We start from the raw sequence: 18233 nt of genomic DNA on the forward strand, positions 1-18233 counted from the left end.
TCGAAAAACAGCTACTAGTTGAGTTTGTCTGAAATTAAGTGTGTATGAAAGGGATTATTTGGAAAATTAGATTGCAGTCAAATTGCAGATAGCTTTCAAGTCCATTTCTAAGGAGTTTATATTTTATACTGAGTGACTAGGGGGACACTAAAGGCATTTGAGCAGAGAAATAAGATAGCCCTATTTCTGCCTTAGAAAAATGATTTTGCAGCTCTGTGAAGCATAGGCTGTAGAAGGGAGATACGGGCACCTGGGAAAATAATTGGAAGCTCTTGCTCAAAAGTTTTCTGTAACTTGTAGAATTTATGGGAGAGGTAATTGTTCATGGTCATTGCTTTCTGAGACCAAATTGAGCAGGAAGACAGTTTCTTCTCTGAGATCACTTAGTTTTTCTATAATCCTCTATGTTCTTATGAGATAATTTTGATGGAAAAAATAGTGTTAGACATGAAGCAAATTTACTGGGAGCATCCTGCTTTACCTTGAATAACTTTTCTCAACATGACATTTAAGGATGTTCTGCTTTTTTAATGTTTACACACATCTGCCATGCCCTCTGAATGGTAGTCCTTTCACTGCCTATGGAGGATAGACTTTTATTGGTTGTAAAATACATTTTTGTGTGTGAAAAGTATAATGATAGGATTCTAGAGATCCTTCCTTTTAATGATTATGGGAAGATAGAGTTAGAAAAGCATATAGGAGAAATGAACTATCAAATCTTAAAATGGAGGGGAAGAGGATAAATGGAACATGTCATTCACAGGATTAATAATTTATCAATCTTGTTTTCTGTTATGAGTATCATAATAGTAGCAGAATTTATTGGCAGTCCTGAATTTAAATCCTACCTCTGACATAGGTGACTTTGGACATTATATCACCTATATGATTTTCAACTTCATCTACAAAATAGAATAAAAATACTCCATTACTTAACTCATGAATGTAAGACACTTTGTAAATCTTAAAATTCTCTATATAAATATTAACTATTGTGATTAAGAGGAAATAATGTATAGTTAGTCTAGCACCTATGTAAATTATAAATCCTCTCAACAATTCAATGTAATAATCTTTAGCACCTTATATGGGTTTGGCTACTGGGGTTGGCAAAACAAAAATGAAAATGGTGACTAGACTTAAGGAGCTTAAAAGTGATTATCCAGTAGTGAAGGTACATGGGCAGCAGCAAGTCAGCTATTAATTGGATAGCCAGGGAGGAAAGCAAGTCAGGCTATATTCCATCTAGAAACAGAAGCCACATAAATTATTTACCAATCAAGACAAAATGTCCCCCCAGAGAGATAGTTCCAGAGCTAAAAGGGTTAAGTTCTACATGCCATGGACTCACTTTATGTCTTTATCTAAGCTGGCAAAATTGATTAGCAAAGTTAAAATGTTAAACAGAACAAGACCAAATAGATTCCTGGGTCTAGACATGAAAATTTTCACTCCATGCTATCATCAATTGATTAATCAAATCATTGAGTCTGTTTAATCACAATTCCAAATTCAAGTAATCTAATCTATCTTCCAGTTCAAAATGTAGTGAAAAGTTTGATATTTGAAATCAAATAATCTGACTTTGAAAATTACAGCTCTGTATTTTTTACTCATGTAATAATGGATAAATCACTTAGATTCTAGACGTCATGAAAATGAGGGGATTAGAATAGGTGACCTCTGAGGTTCTCTCCCTAAACAAGAATTAGGCTTGATTTGTTAATCTCCCCTTTTCCTGTGCAACATCCTTTTGAGTATGAGGTTGAGACTCTGAAGATTTTTCCTTGGAATTCCTGATTGGGTACCAGAGAAGACAATAGGATTGGAGAATGCTCCATGTATCTGGGCATGCATACATTGGATCTAAGAGGGAGGCATACATCCTTTACTAAAAATGTACTGAACAAAGTATACAATAATAGGAAAAGCAGTGAAGTTAGGGCACCTGGGCTTTGAGTCCTGATTGGACAATTTTTTGCCATTGTGATCTTGGACAAATCATTTAATCATGCTATGATTCCCTTTTCTCATCAGTATAATGAGGGAGTTTAATTATCTGACCTTTAATATTCCCTCCAGTATTAAAGTTATAACTGTGAGGAGAATAGAGTCACACATCTTAGTTTAAAAAAAAACTTGCAAAATATTTTAAAACAAAAAGGAGTACAGTATTTGAATTTCAAAGGCTTTGTCTAATCCTTTCATCATCTCTCCTACATGTGTCTCATGTGTCTCTCCTAGAAGATTTTCCATCTTGAATTTCCAAAGGGCAGGTTCCTTGCTTAAGAAAGCTGGCAGCTAGTACCATCACCTTTGTCTCAACTTCTTTTTTTAAATTAAATTTAATTTAATTTTTTAAATTTTTACAAAAATTTTATGCATAGGTAATTTTCCAGCATTGACAACTGCAAAACCTTTTGTTTCATCTTTTCCCCTCCTTCCTCCCACCCCTTCCCCCAGATGATAGGTTGACCAATGCATGTTAAATATGTGAAAGTATAAGTTAAATACAATATATGTCTACATGTCCAAACAGTTATTTTGCTGCAATAAAGAATCAAACTTTGAAACAGTGTACAATTAGCCTGTGAAGGAAGTAAAAATGCAGACGGACAAAAATAGAGGGATTGGGAATTCTGTGTAGTGGTTCATACTCATCTCCCAGAGTTCTTTTGCTGGGTGTAGCTGGTTCAGTTCATTACTGCTCTATTGGAACTGATTTGGTTCATCTCATTGTTGAAGATGGCCTCATCCATCAGAACTGATCATCATACAGTATTGTTGTTGAAGTATACAACAATCTCCTGGTCCTGCTCATTTCACTCAGCATCAGTTCATGTAAGTCTCTCCTGCCTCAACTTCTTATGCCTCATACTCCTGTGGACACACACACACACACACACACACACACACACACACACACACAGAAACAAACAAAAACTCCGGTCCTTTTCCTTCTCCCCTACCATGGATACCAGAAGGAAAGGAATTGCAACTTTGACATACTGCTTAGTGGTCAATACCCACTAAGGGGAAAAAAGAATGATGAGAGTTTTGTATCTGGAAAACGTAGGTAAGTCTTCATCTCTGTCTCAATCTTTAGTCAGAAGTGACTAAAACAAGTCATTCAGTGAGCCAAAAAAAAAAAAAAAAAAAAAAAAAAACCAAAGCATTTTCAACTTCTTTATGAAGGTTTATGTATTATAAGCTATATTTCAAACAAATGGTCTTTCATTCTTTGTAGCCTGCTTTATAGTATTTGTTCTTTAATTAAACAAATGACAAGAGGAGCATAGGATAAACTGGTGAGGTATGGTCCAGGTCTGAAAATAATGTAAGCCATTCAGAAGCAAGACTCTCAAACTTATTATTTTTATGTTATATTTACTATTAGTTTGGGGCTGTCAGCACTTAGCCCACATGAATGAGGTGGTCCATAAAGAAGTAGTCCATGCTCTAAAAGCATGGACAGCATCCAGGGGATACCCCAGAACAAACTGAACCTTTGGAAACTTTGGGAATGATGTATTCTACATGTAGGAGCCCAGAGATTAATTCTAAGGCAATTGGACAGTAAGAAGAATCCTAGAATTTTTCAGCTGAAAAGGAATATCAAAATATATAGTGTTCTTCATTTTACAGTTGAAAAAACTGAGACTGAGAAATTTAAAAAACTTACTAGAAAAACTAGGAAAAAAAAACTAGAAAAACTAGAAAAAAAAAAAAACTAGAGCCTAAACTTCCTAAATCCCAGTCTATAATTTTTTCCATTGTGATAGGCAATACAAGTAGAAACCAGAAAAGGAAAAATATATATGTCATGTTAGAAGAAAACAAATTCATCAGTTCATATCTTTTTCTAATTTTATCTCTTGGCTACTTTGTATCCTTTTCTTAAAAGGTACTAAGCAACAAGAAATTGAGAAGAAGTTTTCTCAAGTTTACTATTAAGAATGTATGCATCATATGCCAATATACAAATATATTTAACCATCACCAAACATTAGATATATACATTTTTTTTTCATTTTTTGGACTTCTTTTAACCTTATTAAAAGGGGAAGGTATAGGCCACATACATATTTTTATTCTATAATAAGCCCTATGTCCTGGTGATCTCTCATTCATCTTGATGTTTAGATGCAATGACTGCTTCTTTTATGTTAAACACTTTGAAATTAATAGAACGAAAAATGATACTTTTTGTGATGTATTCTTATTAAATTCAGCTAATTTAAATTTTCGGCCCATTACTTTTCCGATGCCTTGAAGATATTGAGGTGACAGAGGTTCTTGAAGGCTTTACCAACTGAGGACAAGCTCTGATCTGTCTACCAACAATATAGTCTTAATGATAAACTTTTTATGCTGGTTAAAAACCCATTTGGTGAAGCTCATCACCAGCAGGGTTGGCAACTAGATTAGAAAAGTTAATATAAAGGTCTTGAAATGCAGACCTTGTATTTTATACTTATTTTTATCACTCAGGATGGAGTCCATAGTAAGAATTGGCACATACAAATTAGTTAATAAATGTTGCTCTGCTTAATTAATTAATTAACTATCCCAGGGAAGAAATGACTCACCAATGCTCCTCACTCAGGAGTATTCTCATTTTAATAGGGTTCAACCCTTTCAATAGTAGTGTCAAATTCAAAAAGAAACTGGGGTTACTAAACTTGAGCTAAAAACTAAAGACATCTATGGGCCATTCATTGACTTAGAAAATCACTCATTAACATTATCTACATTTTATTATATTTTTCTTTATTTTATTATCTGTTAATGTGATTGGGGCAAGAGTCGGTGAATGTTACTGCAAACTGATACTCAAGAAGTATTTGACATCTCTTACCTAAAGGAATGAATCTCTTAAGTATTAAATTTTAGGCACAGAATGATTTCCATGCTCATGGAAGTAGGCCAGTATTTTATTTTAGAAGGGAGAATACTGGAAGGAGAAATAATAGCCATGTTTATAATCTATACTGCTGTCTGCCTAGATTTCTGCCTCTGAGGAAAAAAGCTACAGTAATGGTAAAAACACCCAAAAAGAAGCTTTCTGCTGAGGTAGAAGGATGAAAAAGATTACAACAAAATTATTGGTTGCCCTTATTCTTAGTATTCCTGTTATATCCCAGGCCATTACCTCCTATCTGTTATGCATGGGGAGCAATATGTCTAATTAGCGGCACTAAATAGGGAGGGAGGAAGAGGACCTAGTCATCAGGGTTCCTAACTTATTCTTGAAACTGTCTCCTTTGTGCCCTAGAGTGAGGAATGGGCAAAGGTTAGGGTACTGAATCAATTCAACATCTATTAAGAAGGAACCCAAATCAATGTCACACAACAGGAAACTCTAACAATAACAAAAGAAATAACAAATACTAGCTAACTGGAAAATTAATCATTACTGTTCTGATTTCTAGAGTTACTATTATTCAGAATTTCCTTTGATTGTTTCTAATCCAATGAACATTTGAATTTAGAGAAGCAGAGGAATTAGAAATTTAAGTTTTGAAATAGAAAATAGGATGGGAGAGAAGAGGCAGTAATGATACAGGAATGTGCACAAGATGGCTACATCTAGTTGTATAAATAGCCTAGCCACTAGAACAGTTTAAATTGAACTAATTTGGTAAGCTTCCAATGAGTGACAGACCAAACCATTCAATTAGAAGATGAATCTTTGGAAATGGGTTTTCAAAAGTAGAAATATAGGAATGGAGTTTAGTAGAGGTATACTTGGGGTGGGGTAAGCACCTACTTGCTAATTAATTTGAAGAAAACATATGTAATACCAATACAAAATTGTACACTGGGTTATTTTCAAAACATATTCCTCCATTCTTATTGTTAAACATGGTTCATTTTAAGTCTAGCATTTTCTCAGGAAAAGTGGAAGAACTAACAGCATCATTTATTATCACAGCAGCAAATACAACAGAGGTGCTTAATCTAGAGTTCATGAACTTGTCTTTTGTAAAAAATATTTTGATAACTACATTTCAATATGTTTCTTTCTTTTGTAGTTTATTTTATGCATTCAAAAAACATTGTTCTGAGAAGGCATTCACAGGCTTTGCAGGCATGGAGTCAAGCAGTGAAAATGAGTAAATTAGGGAGACAAAAAATCTTCTTGAAGACTATTGTCACTGAATCACAAAGTATATGGAGGGGTTCAGGGTATAAAATATAAGAGGACTAGAAAGATGAGATAAGATTATTAAAGAGGTTAAACACCAAACAAATGATTTTATATTTAATTCTGGAGGTGATGGGGAGACTATTGAAGTTCAAAAAGGGGATTATGTTGGAGATGGGACAGGGTCTAACATAGTTTGACCTGTATTAGGAAAATAAGCTGAATGAAAAATGACTAGGAGATACTTGGGGCAAGGACACAAACCATCAAGCTACTACAAAAGACCAGGAGGGAGGTATGAAGGCCTATGCCAAGATGGTTACACAGGCCAGGGAGAGAAAGGGGCATATGAAAGAGATATTAGTTCCAATCCTGCTTCAGACATTTACTGGGTGTGTGATCCCTGGCAAATCCTTTAGATTTTCAGCCTTACTTTCCTTACCTATAAAATGGGGATAATAATAACAACACATATCTCTCAGCATTATTATTGTGAAGTGTAACTAAAATTAGAAATTATTTGTAAAGCATTTTGAAAACCTTAAAATTTTATATGAATCCTAATAATGATGATTATAATGATTATAACCATTTATAGCAATTGTAATATCCTTATATCCCCAGCATCTAGCACAATACTTGATATTCTTAATACTTGGTTTCTTAAAGAATGTTGAATTAAGCCAAAGTCTTGAGAGTCATGCAAGCAGGGGACAAGTTCTGAAAGGTATTACTAACCCGGAAAGAGTTCAGAAACAAGTCTTATAGTGGATTGTGGCTCACTGCTGAAGTATATACTTAGCCAGATTTAAAGAAGTCCAGCAACAGAGGGTTGACCACCAATGATGAGGTTTATTTTGTTTTGTTTTGTCTTCTAGCCATTGCTAGATGATTATATCAATTACAACATAGCAGGATTGGGATTTGTATCAGTAGAAAGATGTATGCCCACATTGCAATAATTCAAAAATTCATAATTTTATCAGTGTGAATTTTCAAATTATATCAATCCCTGTAATGGTTGAGAGCTGGTTTTGTGCAGAGTATCACATATATTTTTTTATTAATTTTATAATTATAAAATTTTTTGACAGTACATATGCATGAGTAATTTTTTTTATAACATTATCCCTTGTATTCATTTTTCCAAAATTTCCCCTCCCTCCCTCTACTCCCTCCCCTTGATGACAGGCAATCCCATACATTTTACATGTGTTACAGTATAACCTAGATACAGTACACATATAATTTTTAAATAGGTAACTCTAGTTCTTTCTTGAGCAAAATTCATTCAGAGAAATGATTTTGTTTTCAGTGTCCCTAATAATGTCCCTAGCAAAGATAATAGGAAAAACAAAGAATTTTTTTATTCCAATTTCTCAGAGATATTACTGTGTCTGTGATCTATGTTTGGGTACATTCAGTAGAACGGAGAGAATAGCAAACAGCCCAAGTTCTGTCAAGCAGCCAAAGCCACTATACTATCCCTTTTCACAGGCAAGCTGTGAGGATGTAATCAGATAATGAACGTGGAAGCATTTCTCTAAGGATAAAATGCAATCAGATGTGAGGTTGTGTGATTATTGTTATTATTATCAAGTCAAATTAAATCAAATCAATAAGTATTTACTAAGTGGTTCCTATATGCCAGGCACTATACTGAGCAGTGAGGATACAAAGGGCAAAATCACAGACCCTTTTCTCAAGAAGCTTGTTATTGTTTGTCCTTTTTTCTCAAAGAGGACCATGACATCAGGGAAGTAAAGCCATGACATGAAAGTGAGTTGGATTTAAGTGAGGAGGGGCTGTGCAAAGTCACTTGCCTCATTTTCACTCCAGAACTATCTGGATCCATTGGTAAAATATAGATCAGAACTCCTGGAGATGACCCTGCTTCCAATCTAAGGAGAAGGCAACAGGTAACTATGAGCATACAAGATAATGTACAGAATAAACTGGATATAATCTAAGAAGAAAGATACTAGATGGGGTGGGAAGAAGAAATCAGGAAAATAGCCTCTTGAAGAACACAGGATTTGAACTGAGTTTAAAAAAAAAAAAAAGGAAATCAGAAGGAGATGAAAAAGGGAGAAGCATAAAGCTTATGCTTTATGCATAATGATGCAATGGAAAGAATGCTAAACTTTGCTAAGATATGGTCACCAAATAATCCTGAATCTCCTGCTTACTACCCGTGATACTGTGAAAATAATTTAATATCTCTGGGTCTTAGATAGTTTGTTCATGTTTAAAATGAGAGGCCCAGATTAGTTAACATCTGAGGTATCTTCCAGTTCAAAATTCTAAGGTAATAGCTCTTTACTGCTGAAAAGGGGAGAAAGGGAAAACAAACCCCAAATGTCCTCTAAGCATCTTGCCATCAGCTCCTTCCTGAAGGGCTCAGTGAACTACCTACGCCCTTTGCTTCATGGAAAAGACAAACTCAATTTTTAGAGTCAATTGTTAGAAAATTCTCATCTTTACTTGAGAAAAATAAAGATATTGGAGTGTTTAATTTAGTTAATGGATTTTAATTACTTACTAATGATATTATGAAGATGTAACCTAATTAAATGATATTGTTGAGTACCTACTATGTGTCAGTTGTTTTGTTGTTCAATTATGTCTGACTCTTCATGACTCCATCTGGGCTTTTCTTTTTTTCTTTTCTTTTCTTTTTTTCTTTATTTATTTAGAATTTTTTTTTCACAGTATATATGCATGAGTAATTTTTTTAAATAACATTATCCCTTGTATTCATTTTTCCAAATTATCCCCTCCTCCCTCCACTCCCTCCCCCCGATGACAGGCAATCCCATACATTTTACATGTGTTACAATAAAACCTAGATACAATAAATGTGTGTAAATACCATTTTCTTGTTGCACATTAAGTATTAGATTCCGAAGGTATAAGTAACCTGGGTAGATAGACAGTAGTGCTAACAATTTACATTCACTTCCCAGTGTTCCTTCTCTGGGTGTAGTTGTTTCTGTCCATCATTGATCAACTAGAAGTGAGTTGGATCTTTTTTATGTTGAAGATATCCACTTCCATCCATCTGGGCTTTTCTTGGCAAAGATAAGGGAGTGGTTTGCCATTTTCTTCTCTAGCTCATTTTACAGATGAGGAAGCTGAGGTGAACAGGGTTAGGTGATTTGCCCAGAGTCACACAGCTAATAAGTTGTCTGAGGCCAGATTTGAAATCAGGAAGATGAGTCTTCTTGACTTCAAGCCAGGTACTTTAGCCACTGTGCCACCTAACTGCACTCTACGATGTTTGTCAAGAAAACTCCAAATAAGATCACACACAAAACTGAACATGATTGAAATGACTGAAGAGAAATGACAACAAATGTGGTGTTGAAACTCATTACCTCTGTGTTTTCTTCCAGCTCTGAAATTTCATTATTTTGTAAAAGAATAAGCAAAAGATTTAGGAAACTTTCAGGATCTGGGAAACTCCAGCCAGATAAATATAGGAAGTCTTAAAGCCCAGGAACAGCATCTGTAGAAGGAAGCTATATATTGGAAATCCCCCCAACTAAGGTTTTCTTTCTTATCCATGAAGCAAAGGGCAAAGGTAAAATCTTAAGATAGTCCTTCAAGAAGGAGCTCATGGCAAGATGCTTAGAGAATATCTGATGTTAAGCAGCTGACGGACTTTTGTGGGTGACTTATTTGGAAATATCTTCCAAAATGCAAGAATTCTAAACCTTGGAATAAAAATGGGAAGTATGTTTTAACAGACTGAGGATCATGACATCCAGAGTCAGCTGAATTTACCTTAGCATGCAAACTATTAAGTGATTCGAGTCATTTTATCTTAGTTCCTTTAGGGCAAGGATTGGGGTTTGTTTTTTCTTTTCTTTTGTTTTGTTTTGTTTTTCCTTTTTTTTGTATTCTTAGCACTTAGCACAGTGCCTGTCACATAATAGGTGCTTAATTGAAAATTACTTCTAGGCTTATAGGTCTCTCAGTTTCTTCATCTACCAAAAAAAATTGATAGTGTTGATTGGGCTATATGACAACTAAATTATTTTTTCTAACTCTGATATTTTTGAATAATGGCTAGCAGACTTTGTGAACATTATATGTAAGAAGAGTTTTTCTCAAGGATAGGGAATACATTTTTAAAATTCTTGATCTAGTGTTCTTTATTCTGTGCATAGAAGAATAAGGTTATTTTTAAAGACTTCTGTAATCGTATAACTTTTCATTCTGTTTCTTTAAATGTTTATCATATATGTATACATATATTGTATTTAACATATACTTTAACATATTTAACATGTATTGGTCTACTTGTCATATAGGAGAAGAGAGGGGGGGAGGAGGAGGAAAGTTGGAACAGAAAGTTTTGCAAGGGTCAATGCTGAAAAATTACCCATGCATATATCTTGTAAATAAAAAGCTATAATTAAAAAATATCTATCATAATGAGCAAAAATGTGTCATAGTAGGTAAAGTTCTGGCCTTAGAATGTGAAAGATAAAGATTCAAGTCATTCCCCTGATAGGTACTAGCTGTATGATAGTGGGACAAGTTCTTAATACCACCAGGCAACTATAATTCTTTATCATGCAAAGTGAAGCTATTAAATAGGGAATGAAGATGTGGGGAATAAATACTGTGGCTTTTAAATATGAAGCAACCTAGTAATATAGCAAAAATATATAATAAAATAGCAAAAAATATATTTTTATCCTTTGCTTAGTTGGTACCTATTCCCAAAGATGGAACAAGTTGTTCAGGACTATACAAGGAGCAAAAAGGAATTTGAGATCAGGTTTGTTTGTTTGTTTTTGGTTGGATGGGTTTTTTTCTTCTGAACTTTACTAGCTATTCTATTGAGGATTTGTTTACAATGAGTGGATATACTTATTTATACCTTCCAAGAAAGACAACTATCAAAACAAAAAATTCTTTTTTCAAAAACAAATAAAAACCAATCCAATAGTGTCTTTAACCAGTATCTAAATATATTAGATCTACATATTGGGGGAAAACCACCTACATTATAAATGAATTGATGATCTACATCAGTTTTCACATAGTAGTACTTCAACATTGAGTAAATCAGCAATCCAGGACAAATAAATATTTTCTGGTGGTTATTTACGGGAAAAATTCCTTTTCAAAGAAAAATTGTGTGATAAGATCAAAAAAAAGAGGAAACTACACCTTCTTTCATAGGAGTCAGATGAAAAGATCATAGGATGAGAGAAAGAATACAGACAATGAAAACTTAATAAAGAAACAAAAGGAAAGCCAGCAAGCTGAGTTCCCAAGTAGGAAACATGAAGATGCTACTGGCCCAATGACAACATAAAAGCACTCTGAGATGTTATCAGATGTCTTAATTTTGCTGGAGCTCGCCCAAGCTTTTCATGACCTATATTGGATCAACAAGCAACTTGGAAAAAAGCCCAAATCATTTTTTCTCCAAGACCAAAGAAATAGTCAATAGAGTAACAGAGAGATTAAAAATTGAGCATATGACTTTTAAAATTGCTATAGAGCTAAATTAAGTCACTGAAGTGGCTTGTGTATCCAATTTTCCAAAATAAATTGATATATCATAATATATAAGACGAGCAAAGGGATCATATGAGGCTAAAGGGAAAGAATACCCCTAGGTATACCTCCCTTGATGCTTCTTCCCTGCCACCAATGCTCAGATTAGAAAACTGTGATAAAATTATAAAGTACCTAAGATACCAAGATAATATCTATCTGTAAACCTCAAAATACTACGGAAATGTTGTCATTATTTTTAGTCTGATGACAAAAACTTAAGCCTGGCTCCTACTTTCCTTCTTTTAAAATGGCTGATCAAATATCATTATTTTCCTGGACACTGGTAATACCAAAGCATCACAGGGTGACAGATCTATTACAATGCTTTAAAGACTTCTGTAATAGTATAACTTTTCATTATTTCTTTAAATGCCTATCATAATGAGCAAAAATGTGGCATAGTAGGTAAAGTTCTGGCCTAAGTATCTGAAAGATCTGGATTCAAGTTCTTCCCCTGACAATTTCTTACATTGTCTGTACAACAGTGGGACAATTTCTTAATACCACTAGGCAACTATACAATGCTTATTGCTAAAATACTTATTTTCATCATCAAATTTGAGACCAGAGAAAGATCTGAAATATTGCTCAGCTCATCCTATTGCTTAAAAAAAAGAAAAGAAAAGAAAAATCAATTAGTCTCTGACCTTCTTGGTTTTACCATTATTTAAATTCTGGCATGATTTTAGGAGCCACAATGGATGGATTACCAGGGCTAGAAATAGGAAGAAACTAGCATACTTAGCTATTCGTGTCAGTCTTCCCCCAGGAGTTTATCAGTCTAGTTCTCAACATAGGTGCTCCTTATGGTTTCAAAATTTTGCCAATAAAGTTCCATCTTTAACAAACATTCTTTTCTTAAGTATAAATAATACTTTGTCTGAAAGAATCACTAAGCTGCAATAAATTCATTCTTAATCACATTTCTGAAACCAAATAGCATCTGATGTTAAACACTTGACTTCTCAAATACTCAAGTTACACTGAAAACAGACCAATAAAAATAAAAGCCATACCTGCTGGAATTGAGTTCATTATTTAAAAGTCCTAGTTAATCAAGTCACAGTGAGGGAGATTGTACTTCCTCCACCTGGCTTGCATTTGCCATTCATTAAGATGGTCCAAAGACCTATTACCTTGAACACCTGATGTTCATTCTCTCCATGTAACATCCCATCCACATGTGGTGAAGCATATATTGGTCAGAGTGGAATATTAGGATGCTGTTGAGAATCAACAAAGAGCCAGATGAGTTCTGATTACACAGGCTGTTGAGAAGAGGAGGAAAAAATCATGAGTGCCAATTTTGCAGATGGTATTATCTGTGTATATAAAATAGCATTTTGAAGTTCTGAAATGTAAGTGATACCAGTTTCTCATGGGGAATGTATATTGTGCCCCAGTAGCCAATATATTACATTAGAGGCCTTTGGAAATGGCCTTAACTATTTCTGAACTTCAATGCACTGAAGTATCTTTTTTTTTTAAACTGAAAGACCTATTAATTACCTAAAGGGAAAAAAGGGTCATATAAATTATTTCCAAAAAGCTTATTTTAACCCCCCTTTTTTTGCTGAGGCAATTGGGGTTAAGTGACTTGCCCAGGGTCACACAGCTAGCAGTATTAAGTGACTGAGGCCAGATTTGGATTCAGGTCCTCTTAACTTCAGGGCTAGTACTCTATCTACTACACCAACTACCTGCCCCTTAATTTATCCTTCTAATTTAAAATTTATGATGATAATTTAGTATCTGGGGCACACTCCCTCACACATGACTTGCAGAAAACTACACTAAATTTTATGCCTTACCTATGTTTCCTTTTAGTAGTCAAAAATCATGTGAATTTAAAACAAAAGATTTTTAATCCAATAGCTTGATAAACAATATTTTTAAAATGAAGTAATCATCATTTGAACACATGAGCTCGGCTCTCCCAAAGATTACCATACCACCAGTGGGATAGGGTGCTTACCATGTATAGGGGATCACACATAAGAAATACTTGTGGTCAAAGAGGTTGTGTGAGAGACATATTACTGCATTTCATATGAGAGCCACACAAGCAGAGAAGTGTTTGGCCCAAGAATATATGTGAAGGAATAAGGCCAGTAATATTGTGACAAGGACACTCATACCTCCAACTCTGCCAATGTCCTTTGGTGATGGCATCACATACTTGTGCTCTATGTTGAGTTTTTTGTCTCAGCTGGGAATGACATCTCTGCTGAGCATCATATCTCTGTGCTAATGCTAAGCTGCATTAGTCTACAAGATGTGTTGTGTTTTTAGGCATCATGTTGTCTCTATTAGGCAGCAGGCTTGGGATCTATTATATTCTACTGGATTTATATTTTTGTTTTCAAGTACATCTCCTGTCATCTAAAATAGGAATGGACAGAAATCCTCTCCCTGACAGAGATAGACTGAACTCCTTTGGGCTATATTCGTAAGAGTTGTGAGCCACTATACTTAACTAAGGACAGCCAACAAAAGTCAACCCAGTACTATGGGATTAGGATTGTTTATTTTTTTTGACTGTCTCATGCTGATTCAAAGTCCATAGTCACCGAGAACATCTATTTAGGGTTAGAAAATTTTCATAACTCTAGCCCCCAGTTAATACTTTTGTGTCTCCAAAAGCCCTTTTAGTTACCACACATACACACACACACACACACACACATACAACCTATATAGGAATTATGTGGGACCTCAGTCTCAAGAATGATTAAAACTGAACAGAAAGAAAAGCTGAGCAAAAAGGTAAAGCTGTTCTTTGGGCTCAAGCTTCTATTCCAATTTTTATTATACATGTATACAATGTCTGAATTTTGTGTTCTCTTATGGACAATACAAAACCTTCAGGACTCAATGCAATAATCCAATGTGCCCCAGGAGATAATCTACTAGGACCTAACAAAATCTAAGATGTTTTTTATATCTCCATGAAAAAATTCATCTCATGCATTTGTACTTTGATTTTGTTGAGTGAGTATTTTACTGATTTAGAAATGGAAATAAATGTCCATCAGTTCATCTGGCAAAGAGCATTTGTTGTGAATGCTTTTATATTTAGGCAATTTTCGTTTCAAGAGAAGAAAAAGTTATTACAGCACAGTTACAGTTAACAAGAATCTTATAGCACAGTGTTACAAAATGTTTCTGTCAGCTGAGAAGTAGGAGGAAAAAGGAAGGGCTTCTTTTATATACATTTGTTCCCATCTAATACCAGAAAAAAGTACCTTGAATCTAATTTATCTCTGTATCTTGTCTGCTAAGTAATAGCTGGAAAGTTATTAAAAGAGAAGCTATCTTGTCCATCATGAAGATTCATTTCATATTCATTTCTTCATTAGTGAAGATAACTAAAGACTTGATAAGAGAAATTTGTCTTAGTCTCTACTTGCACATGGGTGTTAGATTGTCTTTATAATTTCTAGTTTATCTGGATCTCTTCTTTTTGAAACTCAACAATATAGTTAATTCCTTTGTGCCTCAGTTTCCCCATCAATAAAATGACGACATTTACTAATTACTAAGTACCCTATTAGTCTAATATCTGATAATCTTAGAGAGGGAAATAAGTATGTTACAGTTATCATATACAGATATCATACATATATACAATAGAGAAATAGCAATGCATATTGAAGAGAAAAAAATATTTTATAGTCAAAAAAGGTTAGGTTCCATTCCTGCTTCTGAAATGCACTGGCTGTATTAATATAGGCAAGCCTCTTCCCATCTCCATGGATTACACCAGGACTTCTTACATTTTTTTTCACTCACAATCCCATTTCACCCAAGAAATGTTTATGTGATCCCAGGTACATAGATATTTAAAATAGATATGCAAATGAAACCATAATTTCATGACTCCCACATTCAATTGTGAGAACCCATATGGGGTCATGAATCACAGTTTAAGAAGCTGAATCCCAGACAACTCTTTAAAATCCATGTCTAGATGGATACTAATTAGCATTAGTGAAGAGAGTTTCCATATACCAACTGAACTGAAAGTCTGAACCAAACAATCAAACAAAACAAAACAATCAAAAAAAGTGTGTGTATATGTGTGTGTGTGTGTGTGTGTGTGTGTGTGTGTGTATAAAATCCATAAATAATAAATTGTGGTACATCAGGATGTTTATCTGCTCCTGAAGTTTATGTGTAAGTGATCAATTTCAGGGGCATCTTCTTTATATTATTTAAGAGAAGGATAGATAATGATGATAAAAGAAAAAGAGAAAGCAAGAGGTAAATAGATCGATGATAGATGGGAAGATAGTATATACCTGTGAATATATTTTTAAAAGCTGTATGCACTGAGACATATTTTCCCAAACTTTTTTTAAAGGAACAACTTGCTGCAACCACTCTCCATTCTGTAATGAGAATAATGAAAATGTTTTAAAAAGGAGATAAGCCAGAGATATTTCTTTTGAATAGCATAAAATACATACAACCTGATGCTACAGTCTTTAATTATTTAATAAGACATGTTTAAAAGGAGGATGGGTTAATGCAATTAGCCCTATATTTTTTCATAAAAGTGTACCTATACTAGGATCAAGCTATCTTATTCAGAGCAATTGAATGGGGTGGGGAGGAAGGGGCAGCAAGCAGCAACTCTAGGTAATGATCTCTGAAAACTGGACCAGCTTCTCTGACACCTGGTGCTTCAGCCAAAATGACATACAAAATTACAGATAAGCAAGATCTCTTGGATAGTAAGAGGTTATTTTTTTGTGGCTATTGCTGACCTCAATCTTGAGGAAGGAGGGCAATGCAACAAAAGAAGTGAGACTTTTGTGACAGAGCAGTCACCCACAAAAGGCTTTCCTTGAGTTTTCCACTGTTCTCTGTGCAGCCCTTGAGGAAGTTTTGTGCTATGAGCTTGCCTGAAGAAAAAATGCTAACGGCCAATTATTACTATGTTTCAAGAACTATAACATTTTATCCTTAATTGTGGTTTTTGAGATGTTCTCTGTTATCACATTATAGAAGCAGGTAGGTGGTATAGTGGATAAAATATTGGATTTAGAACCAAGAAGTCCTGAATTCAAATCCTGTTTCATACTCTTACCAGTTGTACAACTCTAAACAAGTCATTTAACTTCTCCCATTTTCAGTTTCCTTATTGTAAAATGATTATGATAACATCTATCTCACAAGGTTATAGTGAAGTTCAAATGAATTAATATTTGTAAAGTGCTTTGAAAACTTTACTCTATAAATATTAACTATTATTATTATTTTAGGGATATCTATACTGGAGATTGACAAATGCTAGCTAGAACATTCAATAATCTGCAATTTGATGCTACGACTAGCAAATCAGTATATTTTGTATTGTATGATATATATACTCAGCTAAAATAGGAAATGTTTTTCAGTGAGGCAAAATAAGGCTTCATGTAAAGGAAGAAATAGAACTATCCAAAAGTAGAAATGCTATCTCAGGACATGATGTTTTCCCTAATAAACTCTCTTTTAGTAGAGCCTGAATAAATACATATTGGGTAAACCATAGTAGTGATTCTTTTTTGAGTATGGATTGGACTCAGACTGCTAATTTTTAAGTTCCCCTCAAATTCTCATGTTCTATGACTCTCACTTTTTTTTTCTGAAACTGGAAAAATGGGGGAAATGTTCAAAGCAATTATTTATCATCATGTAGACAGGAAAAATAAATGGTTGAACAAATCTTCTCTTTTTAAATGAATTGAATCAATTACTTTGCACTCATTAAATTATTAAGGCAGGCTAGTTCAGTGTCTCCATCTATAACTGCGAAAGTGACTATCAGCAAAGGCATTTTATTTACCTTTTGCTTCCATTCACAACTATCCAGACCACTGATTCTGATGTCAATGGCCTCTATATTTTGATTCTTAACACTAGAATAAACTCCCCCATGAAAGAATCAAGCTTTATACTTAGCTACTCTGGTCAATACAATTATCCAAGGCAATTCTAAAAGACCCATGCTAAAAATGCTGTCTACATGCCCAGAAAGCTGATGAACTCAAAGTAGAGATTGAAGCATATTGTTTTTCACTTCATTTTTCTTGCTTTTTTTTTGCAAAGTTGCTAAAATGGAACGATATTTTGCATGACCACACATGTATAACTGATATCATATCATTTGCCTTCTTATAATGTAACTCAAAAACTTTTAAATGTTTAAAATATGTGAATAGATAGATAAAAGAAAGAAGGAAGAAAGGAAGGAAGGAAGAAGGGAGAGAGGGAGGGAGGGAAGGAGAAAAGGAAGGAGGAAGGGAAAAAAGGAGGGAGGGAGGAAAGAAAGGAAAGAAAAGAGGGAAGGAAGGAAGAGAAGAGGAAAAGGAAGGAAGGATGAAGAAAAGAAGGTAGGAAAGAAGAAAAAGAAATAGAGAAGGAAGAAAGGAGGGGAAAGTGGAGGGACAAAGGGAAACAAGGAAGGAAAAATGAAAGAAAAAAAAGGAAAGAGAAAAGTTTCCTTTTATTTAAG

General features: G+C 34.3%; 1 protein-coding gene across 2 annotated transcripts in view; it reads left to right on the plus strand.

The window, feature by feature from the left end:
• Window positions 1-18233, plus strand: part of GALNTL6 (polypeptide N-acetylgalactosaminyltransferase like 6) — a 1464604-nt gene that overhangs the window by 1121510 nt on the left and 324861 nt on the right. The window lies entirely within an intron of this gene.

Source organism: Sminthopsis crassicaudata, chromosome 6 (genome assembly GCF_048593235.1).
Source record: "Sminthopsis crassicaudata isolate SCR6 chromosome 6, ASM4859323v1, whole genome shotgun sequence".
In the NCBI taxonomy this organism is placed as follows: Eukaryota; Metazoa; Chordata; class Mammalia; order Dasyuromorphia; family Dasyuridae; genus Sminthopsis; species Sminthopsis crassicaudata.